The following is a 13,544-nucleotide window of genomic DNA, read 5'->3' on the forward strand; positions in this document are numbered from 1 at the left end:
TGACAGCCAAACAGAAATGAGATGTGAAACGAGCTGACAGATGACCAGCTAAATCAGGGATTCAGCCTCCAACCATTTTCACTCCGATCACTTTCTTAATGAGAAGCTGATTCTTGCTCTTAATTAAACCCTTTATTTAATTCCTTGGCTTGTTGCTGCTCTCATTTTGCCACTGCAGACATTTCCAAAATGGTTGATTTTCTGTTTTTTTTTTTCTAAGAACACCGTCGATACGTTTTGGTCATCTGAGAGATCAGCCTTACTGAGACCTTCACCTTTCTTTATTTTTAGATATTGTGTGATGGGCACAGGTAAGCTGGTCATGTGGTGGCTTGTTTTGTGTCTCATTATTGTTTGGCTGCTAACTAAGGAAAACGAAGCAATTAAAGGGTCTGAGTCAAGTTAATTAAAATTTAGTAGCAAAAACTGGCCACTGATGAAGAAGATGGTTAGAATGAAAAACTGCCACCACTGCGGCCCACCAGGACTGGAGTTCAACACACATAGAGTGATACTGACTTCTCACTCTTTTAAACACCATCATGTGCCAAAATGAGCCTGAGAAAAACAAAACACCTGAAGTGTCTTGTCTGTTATCCTGTCACATACTGCACTGTCACGGTGAAAATACAACATGCCCTTCATGCACAATCCGCCATTCCACGCAGCAACCAATTTCACATTTTTCACACTTCTTTTTTTATGGTTTCAAGTTTGTGCAATGTGGGAATCATGCCAGTTTAATGTGCTTAATTTGAGATTATCCTGCATTTTAGGTGATGGGAGAGGTTGCTTTATTAATTAAATTATATATAACAGACAATCCCAGAAAGGTAATTGCTTATGTAAAATAGGATTTTAATCTGATGTAGTGTAGTCGCATACGGAAGATTTTATTTTATCAATAATCTACCATGTTAACTGAGCATTCCAGACACGCAGCTTAACTCTTAGAGGGCTGAATATTTTTCCCAAAAAACTCATTTTTCTGAAAAACACAAAGCAATGGTTTCACACATAAACATAAAACGTCTGTCGCTGTGTGCTGTTGCCGCCTATTTGCAGTTTCTGCTGGCAGCACAGGGACAGCTCAATGGCCAGCAGGCAAGCCAGCTACCTGGCTGTCTTCATGCAGCGGGTATCATTTGCATTGCAAAGCAATCTGGTGTACACCTCTTGTTACCATAAGTGTCTGTCCTCCCAGGCGAACATTGCCGTAAGGGCATCAGCTACACAAACGTCTTCAGCACCACGATCAGCAGGGTACCGTTCAGCTGATATCAGTACCTTGTTTTCGATCTTCATCTCCAGATCACTTGCATCAGAATCAGAATCTGACATGTCCGATTCAGCAATAATGCACAAAACATCGTCCATGTGGTATTTCGTTTTGTGCGTTCGCCTTGATCTCTCGCTAGATGTTGATGCATTTAAGAGGTGGTTTGCTCTTTGCTACTCATGCACGCCCAGGGAAGCGAGGTCACAGCAGCAAAGCCAACTTTCCTTCTAGCAAAGAGAGTAACTAAACTAAAATGGAAAGGTGAGTTTGTCTCTGATTACCGTCCTCTATCCCTGAATTTTGACAAAAGTCGACATCCGCCCTGAAAGAGTTAAATGCTGATGTAATAGAAAGATTAGATTGTTTCCTACAAATAGAACATTATAAAGGTGTAAAGTTTTCCAACTGGGTACTTATGCACAAGTGGAAACTTGAAGAAACATAACTAAGAGGTGTAAGCCTTGAACTGAAATATTATAAACAAGAAGTAGATTTGTGTGTGTTTATGTATTACCATTTTTTTTATTCATTTTTGTGTGAATTGTTTTTGCTGTGGAACACTAAAACTTTTAAGACTGTGGACTTTTTTTGTGCTCACATCAAACTCGATGCCTGAAACTTTCCAGTAGCTGTAAGACTGTGGAAACCTTCAAGGAATGCAGCTACAGTATAAATGGATGTCCTGTACGGTTTATCCAACGAGAGACGCATGTGACCTGGGAATGAGTTCTTTTGGAATTGCAGTCCCTACTTGAACTTTTGCATAACACAACAAAGATATGAAGACTATAGGAATACTTCCTATCCTAATTTAAATTACAATGTACTATATAATGCATACAGTTGCAGAAAATACATGGAACTGTACAATTGTCTTACAGTTAATTCTGCAGTTGGATCTTTGACATCTGTATGTCCACCTTCATAATAGTTGGAGGCATTTCTCTTAGCAGAGCCTTGATGGGATGATGTCCGTTCATGCAAACTGGCTCTAGGGTCAGTGATGCTCCGACAGGCCGTCTATTTATTTGGGACACTTTCTAATGACCGATACTCTGGTATATTGTTAATACTAATACCACCATTCTGTGTGTGGCTTAGACTCTGTTCTACCAATTTAGTGAGTTCTTTGCATGTTCTTCTGACCAATACTATAAATGGATTAGGCTCCCTTCAAACAATTGAACATGTTTTTAGAATATCTGATTGGCCATACATTCTTTAGCCCTCTGTCAAACTGGAGCTGTGCACTTGCTCTAATCGCTCACCTCCATTAAGATCCTATTTTACAGCCCGTCAACGGCTGCATGCGAAAATTTGTTTGACATCAATTAGCAAATCTTATAAAGTACTTGGCCGAAATGCATGTTTAAACATACTGTACATATTGTATATTCAATATAAATGATGCTAACAGATCACACTATTGCATCATTATTATACAACTGTGGTTATGTTATTGTTTTTTCAACCCATAGTTACAACTCAAATAAAAACCGTCAACCTCAGATATTGAGAGCTTCAACGTGAAGCCAAAAGAAGTGTTATGTTTTTCATACTGGATGCTAGTTTCAGCATGATGGTTTAATGTTGTATCAGGATTCACGTTGTTATACTATATTGTTAAATATAGTTTATCATTTTATACGCCTGATTGACACTGTAAATAAAAGTTTGCTGGTTTACTTCTGATTTTTTTTAACCCGTGTTTTAATGCCTCATGGATACAGATTGTTAAAATAAATAGCCTATTTAGCAGAATTGTATCCTTCGCTTTAACAAATTACTTTGTTGCAGGGTGTGTTGAGGTGCTTCTTCTGGGGTTTTGTTCAAAGCTTCTTAACTCTTTGGGGGCTGAATATTTTTTCCAATAAAACTTTTTTTTTTCCTGAAAAGCACACAAAGCAATGGTTTTACAAAGAAATCCACGTAATACATCTGTTGCTGCGTACTGTGGCTGCCGGTTCGCCAGGAATGCTCAACAAGTTGGCTTTCCACCCTGGCCATCGGGCCTTACTTTTATGCTATGTTAATTATTATTGCTTAATTTTATTTTTATGTTTTCTTTTTTTCATCCTTTAAAGCACTTTGAGCTACATCATATGAAAACGTCCTCTAGAAATAAATGATGATGTTGTTCATTGAGGTATGTAATAAACTTGGCAGGGACGAAAGGGGGCGCTTTCACTAACATTATCTTCACCCAGTGAGGGCACGTAGCCCTGCACCCTTCCGGTTCACCAGCCAAAAAAATCTATTCTGCCCTGAAGGAGGTGTCTTTTCCGACCAGAGAGATCCCCTCCGACGGACCCTCATATGTCAAATCTATTTTATTCCACTACATTGTTCCTAAGGGCAAAAAACAAAGTGCCAAGTGGTGTGCTTTTATTGGACAATTCAGGTAGCTATTCAGGTTGGCGTCCCAACTTTTACTTTTGCGTCATCAGTCATTCCTGTACCTGGCCACAAAGTGTATGCATGAAGTGGCCTTCATTCAGAGTTGGTTCCTGATTTGTATTCTGTGGTGTTTTGGTTTGTTCCATAACGCCTGGAATGAATGTTACAGCAAACAACCTGGTCTAAGAAGTGGGGATCCAGTTGGGGTCATCCTGTTAGCGTACAAGTTAGCCACACAAATGTTTATGGCCCATTCACAGTATCCTGAAAACATGTCTTTGGATTATGGGAGAAAACCCATTTGAACATGGGGAGAACATAAAGAAGGTTCTCAACCTGGAAACTGAAGTGAATCTAGCCAATGTCAGGCTATGCAATGTCTCCATGAGTAGTTTTGTATCTTTTCCTACCCTGCAATCAAAACAGTGAACAGTTGGTGCCCCCTAGGCTGCCTTTTCCACCTCGAGGCCAGTTGGGCCCTGATGATCTTGTATTTATAAGCGGTGCTCTTTCCCTGGCCTATGGTGTAAAATGAACAGGAGGTGACCCCACTGGTGTCTCTTTATTTTAGAACACTATAGTCTGGACAAACTTTATTCTTATCTCTTTGGCTCCAAATTAATGAAAACAAGGAAATAAATGGGTAGAGCTATCAGTGTTTCAAATACTACAGTCGTGGCCCAAAGTTTTCAGAATGACACAAATATTTATTTTCACAAAGTTTGCTGCCTCACTTTTTATGATGGCCATTTGCATCGACTCCAGAATAATCTGAAGAGTGATCAGATGAATAGTAATTCATTGTAAAGTCCCCTTTTGTCATGAAGATGAACTTCGTCCCAAAAAACCACTGCACGTCAGCCCTGCCACAAAAGGACCTGCTGCCGTCACTTCAGTGGTCCTCTTATTAACTCGGGCTGAAGGTCATTCTTATCATGGTGATGGAGTTAGAACAGAGAGGTGAAGAAGGCTTCAGGTCACTTGATTGACAACACCACCCGATCAAAGCACCTACATTAATGGATTGAAGGCCAGAGGTCCACATGACCATCATCATCATCTAATTCTTCCACGTGAAGCCTGAAAACCATGAGGACTGATTGAGATCACTGATGTTAGGTAGATTACCCAGTGGGGGGCTGAGTGGTCTCGTGGGCTCGAAACCCCTGCAAATGAATGTTGCTGTAGGTGCGTCCGCTACACCAACCTGTTCAGCAAAATGATTAGCTGATGCTGGTACCTCACATTCATTTTCAACCACTTGTATCAAAGTTGTAGTCTGAAGAGTCTAATTCAGCAATAATATGCAAAAAGTCTTCCATGAAGTATTTTGCTTTACGCATTTGCTTCAATCTCTCGGCAAATGTCAATGCCATTTTTACCGTTGTTTGCACTTCGCTACTCGCACGAGTGTACGGAAGCTCCGATATTACCAACAAAGCTAACTTTCCTTCTAGCAAACAGAGTCAAACTAAAACTTAACGGTGGGTTTTGTCACCATTTACAGTTGATTACCATGTCAACCCGTCCTTTTGACAAAAGTCGACATCCGCCCTAAAAGAGTTAAGGACAAGTTTGATCATCTGCAGTTCAAGTCCAATCAGTAATGTGAACTCAGGTGTCCATATGAATGGTGGTATTGCTCACTTAAGATAGTTTAATAAATTGATCTGATGGAGCTTCTACCGAACCGAACTCCTGAGACTTGGCACTGACTAGAGGTGAGGCTCGTGGTCATATGGGGTAACGGACAACTTGAGAACAGGACTGGTGCAGAACTTTAGTGATCGGCCCTACACTGAGGAAGACAGAATGGAGATCAAGTCCACTAGGTTATGGATTGCCTAAACAAATGCAACTTGTAATAATTACATTTTATTTAACTTAACAAGTACTTGAACTATTGAACAACAGCAAATGGAAGAAAATGCAAATGTCAGAAAGATTGTCAAACAATCCAAATCCAGAAAACACGAGAAAAAAAAGGCAAAAATGACAAAGACACAATTCTGAATTTGTTTGGTTTATTTGCACAGTTGTTTTCCCTTCTGGCTTTTGATGTCACCAACATTTTGGTCTTGTTTCCTTCTTCTGATCCTTACTCTTTGTCCTTGCGGTCTGCCAGTACCAGCTCTGGCACAACACAGCCACTGTAAGTGAAACGTGTCTTGAATCTGTCTGCCTCTTTAAGTAGGACATGCCGACTACATTTATACCAGCACACATTCAAATTAGAAAATGCAATCATATATAATGTTTAACGTTGTAAACTATATAACTGATAATAGTTGACATATAAGAAGTCTTATTTCTTTTAGTGAGGTATTACCCATGACTTTTAATGATAAACTATTTTGGGACTTTACAGAATACTTAATAGCAGAGGTGTGTTTCTGGCCCATACCATTTATCTGTATACTGATTGGTGAAAATCAAAATATATTCAAATGTGTTATGTAAATGCACTATGAAGAGATTGGATAGACACAGGAAGAAGTTTGGGGGCAGCTGCCCGTATACTTGAATTAGGCTGCCAAAATTGAAACGTCCGTTCCATAGAACAGATCTCAATAAATAGACTTCAGTCCAACAATAGAACAAGCATAACAGGCAAAGATGGCAGTTTTAGATAGATAGATAGATAGATAGATAGATAGATAGATAGATAGATAGATAGATAGATAGATAGATAGATAGATAGATAGATAGATAGATAGATACTTTATTAATCCCAAGGGGAAATTCACAAAAAGCCGGCCAGGGGAAGTGATGTCATCGGGGTGGGAACCGGATGTGAAGTCTTCCAGTCCAGACCAAGGTTATTATAATTTTGCCTTTCATTATTAGTTTTTATTTCTATATTTTTTCTGCCCTTATTTATTTTTAGTTTTTATTTCACAAAGACATTTCTATTTTTTTTTTTATATCTATAAGTTTCAGCTTTAGTTTTAGTAATTATTATGGTTAAGGAGCTACTATGGAGTTTAGTTTTATGTCACAGTCAACACAGAAGACTTGAATAACCCATCATAAGAACAATAAACCCTTAATAAGCAGAGAAAGAGTAGGTAATAGGAGTATGGATTGGCACAGAATGACAGAGACAGCATCAATTTACAATACAATTTATTTTTTTGTATAGCCCGAAATCACACAAGAAGTGCCGCAATGGGCTTTAACAGGCCCTGCCTCTTGACAGCCCCCCAGCCTTGACTCTCTCTAAGAAGACAAGGAAAAACTCCCCAAAAAACCCTTGTAGGAAAAAAAATGGAAGAAACCTTGGGAAAGGCAGTTCGAAGAGAGACCCCTCTCCAGGTAGGTTGGGTGTGCAGTGGGTGTCAAAAACAACGGGGGTCAATACAATACAATACAGTACAATACACAGAACAGAACAAATCCTCAATACAGTATAAAAAATTTTTTTTTAGAAGTACGGAGTAGAATTTATCAGTAGATGATATCACATAATATGATTTTGATTTGTTTAGAGTCCTGGAGACCTCATCCATCAAGCTGCCTCCCCCAGTTGGCCATTCCACAGCTGAAATAGCATTAATCCGATGAAAGGACCCCTCTTTTCCTGTGATCCTCCATCAGGTATGACTTTACCTTAGGCTGGCAAAACAACTTGACAGGTGGGCCGTGGCACCAAGTGCCACATTTGAGTACAGAGAACAGAAACAGAATAGGTGAGTGTTAGTATCCAATTACAGCTCTCATGTTACTTATGTTTTAGTGCTAATGACTAACAACAGAGATGTAGTCTGTACAGTTAATCAGCAGCTCTAGTCAGGGTACGCTAAACTGAAGTAGTGAGTCTTCAGCCGGGATTTAAAACTGAAACTGAAGGGGCATCCCTTATAGTAGCAGGCAGACCATTCCACGGTTTAGGGGCCCTGTAACTAAAAGCTTGACCTCCCATTGTTATTTTATTAATCCTTGGAACCATAAGCAGACCGGCATCTTGAGATCTTAATGTGCACTCTGGTTTGTAAGTCATGATAAGTTCAGACAAGTAAGTCGGACCTTGGCCATTCAATGCTTTATATGTTACAAAGAGGATTTTGAAATCTGCCCTAAACTTAACCAGGAGCCAGTGTAAGGATTTAAGAACTGGAGTTATGTGTTCGTATTTTCTTGTTCTTGTAATAATTCTTGCAGCAGCATTTTGGATTAACTGGAGGCTGTATAAAGAACAGATTGAACATCCAGTGAACACCGCATTGCAGTAGTCAATCCTACTAGAAATGAATGCATGAATTATTTTCTCAGAATTCTGTTTATTTAGGAAGCACCTTAATTTCCCAACATATTTAAGATGGAAGAAACATGATTTGGACAACTTTGTAATATGTGCTTTAAATGACATGCTAGAGTCAAAGATAACTCCTAGATTGCAGGCTGATTCAGTAGTACTAGGGTGTAAAATTAATGGTGATTCCAACTGAGTTAAATGATAACAGAATATTGTTGTAATCAGCGTCATTCCCTCCAACAATTAACATCTCTGTTTTATCGGTGTTTAAACACAAGTAGTTCTCATCCATCCACTCCTTTAATTCAGTAACACAACTAATTAAAGACAACATCGGAGAAACTTCATTTGATCTAAATGAAAGGTATAACTGGGTGTCATCTGCATACGAGTGAAAATTAACATGATGTTTCCTAATAAGAGATCCCAGTGGAAGCATATAAAGTGAAAACAGTAAAGGTCCAAGTACTGAGCCCTGCGGGACACCATATTGAACTTCTGTGTATAATGACGGAGTACTGTCAGCACATTTCTGTACATATTGGAATTGATTTGATAAATAAGAACTAAACCAAGTGAGCACGGTGCCTGTAAGCCCAACATCATTTTCTAGCCTGTGCAGTAAAATAGAATGGTCGATGGTGTCAAATGCTGCACTTAAGTCCAACAACATAATTACAGTGGAGTCTCCTTCATCATAGGATCTCAGAATGTCGTTTACAACCCGTGTTAGTGCCGTTTCTGTACTATGACCAGTGCGGAAACCAGACTGGAATTTCTCAAATAAATTGTAATACGTAAGGTGTGACTGAAGCTGACTGGCGACTACTTTTTCTAGTATTTTAGAGAGAAACGGTAGATTTGAAATAGGCCTATAATTATTAAGTGTATGTGGGTCTAGGTCTGACTTTTTAAGTAATGGTTTGTTTAGGCTTTTAGAAAGAACACTTGTAACTGACACAGCCTGCTGACATGTTTTCCTTGTTTAGATACCTACACAGGGCTTTTTAAAAGGTTATACATAAACAAGAAATCTTATCAGGGTTTGACCAACAGACGTCTCAAATGTGACAAAATCATTTTGGGTTTAATTTCAAGACCAGCTTAATGCACTGTGAGAATGTCCAGGCATTTTTAAAATTATTTTCCTGTATCCTACATGGTCCTTTCTTTCTCAAAAAACAAGTCTTACTTTTCTTATTTGAATTTTTCATTTTTTTTTTTACATTCTAAACTTGGGTTTAATTCATCATTTGTCAGTAATGATAATCATCAAGTTTTTCATCACTAACTTGGGTATAGGATTATTGGAAAAATAATAAATTACCAAAGGCACATTAAGTACAGCAATGTACAGTTAGGTCCATAAATATTTGGACAGAGACAACTTTTTTCTAATTTTGGTTCTGTACATTACCACAATGAATTTTAAATGAAACAACTCAGATGCAGTTGAAGTGCAGACTAATGGAGCTCAAACCCACAACCTTAATAAACCTCACAGCACAGAGGTAATGGCAAAACTCCGGCTGCTCCAGGTGCTCAAAGAAATCTACCTTATTACTTCAATCACTCTAAACATTAAGACAAAGTATAAAAAGTTAAAAGCAGCATGGTATTTATTACACAAATAATATAAACCAGTAGAGAAAAGCATAAAAGAAAATGTGGATAGCATAGTCTGGATATATATAGTCTTTAGAAAAGGTTTATGAAAAGTTAAAGATGACAAGGATGAATGTCACAGGTGGCTTGTGATCTAGCACTCATAGTTGTTCATTAAATGCTTTTCTGATGATTAGATGGAAACGGACACATGTTCACGTTGCTCTGTTCTCTTCTTTGGATTATTCTGATGTTGCTCTTCAGACAAGGCATATTTATTACAAAAGTTTACAAGGTTAGATACACCTGATTGACTGGGCGAATCCATTCATCATATTGACAGCCAGATTCTTTACTCTTGAGTATGTCTGTTTTCACAAACAATAAAACTTTTGCTGTTGCTTAGTACTCCTGGCATGTCTTCCTTTCCCAGACTGCAAATCAATTTAGCAACTTCTTGTCCCAGATCTCAGGTTTTAAAGTAATCAATAGCCTGAGGCATCTCCTGAATTGCTGGTCAGTTCAAACAAATGATACTGTGATTTAGGAAAACAGATTCCCTTTGATCTTAACTGTCCATGCAAGTATTAAGTTCATCTGTTGTTTGGTCTTGAACAAAATATACTGCTCAAAAAAGTTAAAGGAACACTTTTGAATCACAGTATGGCATCAAGTTAAACTTCTGGGCTATTGATCTGGTCAGTTAAGTAGCAGAGAGGGTTGTTAATTAGTTTCAGCTGCTTTGGTGTTCATGAAATGAACAACAGGTGCACTAGAGGGGCAACAATGAAAGAGTTTGGTGGCACAGGTAGTCCCAATTCATTGCCAGAAGGTTTGCCGTGTCTCCCAGCACAGTCTCAAGGGCATGGTGGAGATTCTAAGAAACAGGCAGTTACTCTAGGAGAGCTAGACAGGGCACCTCATAGAAGGTCCTTAACGCATCAGCAGGACCCATCAGTATCTGCTCCTTTGGGCAAGGAGGAACAGGATGAGCACTGCCAGAGCCTGCAAAATGACCTCCAGCAGGCATGCCACTGGTGTGAATGTCTGACTAAACAATCAGAAACAGACTTCATGAGGGTGGCCTGAGGGTCCGACGTCCTCTAGTGTGCCCTGTGCTCACTGCCCAGCACCATGGAGCTCGATTGGCATTGGCCATAGAATACCAGAATTGGCAGGTCAACCACTGGTGTCCTGTGCTTTTTACAGATTAGATCAGGTTCACCCTGAGCACATGTGACAGATGTAAAAGGGTCTGGAGATACCATGAATGTGATGGTCTGGGGAGGCATATGCATGGAGGGACGCACAGACCTCTACAGGATAGACAATGGCACCTTGACTGCTATTAGGTGAAATCCTTGGATCCATTGTCAGACCCTATGCTGGTTCAGTGGGTCCTGGGTTCCTCTTGGTGCACGACCATACCCAGCCTCATGTGGTGTGAATATGCAGGCAGTTCAGGGAGGATGAAGGAATTGAATCCATTGACTGACCCCCACGCTCACTTGCCTGACCTCAATCCAATAGATCACCTCTGGGTGTGACATTATGTTTCAATCCATCTGACGCCACCAGGTTGCACCTCAGTCTGTCCAGGAGCTTAGTGATACCCTGCTGCAGATCAGGGAGGAGATCCCCAGGACACCATCTGTCATCTCATTAGGAGCATCCCCCCCCCCCCCCCCCACGTTGTCAGGCTTGGATACAAACATGTGGGGGCCATTCAAACTACTGAGTATGATTTGCAGTTGCTGCAATGAAATTCTGGCAAAATGGACTCACCTGCCTGCCTCATCAATGTTTCACTTCTATTTTCAGGGTGTCTTTGAATTCAGCCCTCTGTACGTTGATAATTTATTATTTCCATCAAATGTGGCATCCTTTCATTCCTAACACATTAGGAAGTCCATAGCAGTAGAGATATCCAGCAGGAATTTTTTCCTCCCCATTGAAAGCTGAAGTGTTTAAGCACTTTATAAAGTATTTGTTTTATAGTAAAATAATTTTAGCCTATTTTAACATATTGTGCACACAAATTTTGAAAAATCTAATGTACATTTCTTGGACTAGGACTCTAGGTCCAGTGATAATGTCATGCATACTCAAAGAGTTCTTCTGGATCACTCATCTATCACTTTCTGGGGTAGATAAAATGGCTGCTTTGAGCTCTTCTTTTGGCATCTAATTGGTACCAAAATTAAGGTTTGTTTTCTAAGTGAAAAATGAACCAGGCTATCCCGAGTAGGGCTTGGGTTTCCTTTTCTTCCAATGTTTCAAAATTGACATGTATACTTATTCAGCTTGTCAATGAGTTGGGTGTTTAAAGCAAATAATCGACCAGTGCCTTCCTTTTCTTATGGCACTTGCCACTGTGCCAGTAATTTAGAGTGGGAAGTTGTCAAGCACTTATCTGCAAGGCTGATTATTCATTAACAGAGCTCCAGTAATTGAATGTGGGCGAGTGCAAAATGACATGTCAAAGGGGCAAATATCAGCAAAAGTGCAATATCCCCCACCCCCCTCAACATCATGAAACAAACTTGGGACCCCTATTGATTATATATGTGAATTTCCCCTTGGGATTAATAAAGTACCTATCTATCTATCCATTTTCCATTACATTCATGGAAGGCCTATATTAAATCAAATCACAATCTCATCATGTAAAACAGTACAGGATTGTTCATTTTATTCACTTGGGGCTTTTTCCAATTCTTATGTCAGAAGAGCTCACTGGTAAGCAAACAAAATACTGAATCAGAATGTTACTGTATTACTTATGTTGAATACCATCAACAAGGAGCACTGCCGTCTAAATTTTGTATTTTTCTTTTATTGAACACAGCACTATTAAAAAATATTTCAGCAAGTACAGAATTAAAAACAAAAAAGCCCACTTCTAGAATAAGGAATGGAATTTGGATAATTACATTTTAACTTCCATTGTTCCCTTTTTACATACTGACATTTTTAATGGCTTTGTGGTAGAGTGCCAAATCACAATCGTAGGTGGCTTCAGAAAAGTTTGCAGGATGAGGTTTTCTGTCAACCACAAAATTAGATCAATAGAACTAATGAGAGAGAAAAATACGCAGTATGTCGGATATTAAACATCAATATTAAATAGCCTCAGTCACCTGCTATGTCCTAACACAGGGGTCTGCTGGAGCCAATCCCAGCCAGAACAGGGCGCAAGGCAGGAACAAACCCTGGGCAGGGTGCCAGCCCACTGCAGGGCATACACACGCCAAGCACACACTATTGACAAGTTAGGATCGCTAACACAAACTCTGCCCCATCCACATCAATATTCAGAATTATAAAACCTGCCCAATCAGACAAAAATAAAGCATTTATAAAAGTATGAGTCTTGGGGGATTATGATAAGCGGGTAATGATCAGAGCAGTGGTGTCATAGGTCACTCTTAGATAGATAGATAGATAGATAGATAGATAGATAGATAGATAGATAGATAGATAGATAGATAGATAGATAGATAGATAGATAGATAGATAGATAGATAGATAGATACTTTATTAATCCCAAGGGGAAATTCACAAAGATCTCTTATGAGATCATACATTTGATTTGCAGTACCACAAAAAGTGAAACCTCCGTATGGTCATTCAAAACAAGAGTCCACTGGAGCAGCAAAAACTAAGAAACAAAAAGACCCCTTTGTGCAGAAAATACCATCCTTTTAAAATAAGTAAATAAATGATTGAGTAACTACTTTGAAGAACTCTGATACTGCAGTGGAGATGAATGAGAATGATTAAACAGACAGACAGTCAAGAGAAGGTTGATATCACAGCTTCAAACACCTTTAGCATCAGCATGAAGTCCAGTGCTACAGAGTCACCAACACAGCCGTGAACAATGTGGCAAATGGGCCACCACAGAAGATGCATGTAACAAAGCCCAAGTCAAAGAAAGAAACCTTTCAAAAATAATTCAATATTTTTGCTGCAATCAACTAAAAGTCAGAACTCATAATTGCCGAC

The sequence above is a fragment of the Erpetoichthys calabaricus genome, chromosome 1 (genome assembly GCF_900747795.2).
Source record: "Erpetoichthys calabaricus chromosome 1, fErpCal1.3, whole genome shotgun sequence".
In the NCBI taxonomy this organism is placed as follows: Eukaryota; Metazoa; Chordata; class Cladistia; order Polypteriformes; family Polypteridae; genus Erpetoichthys; species Erpetoichthys calabaricus.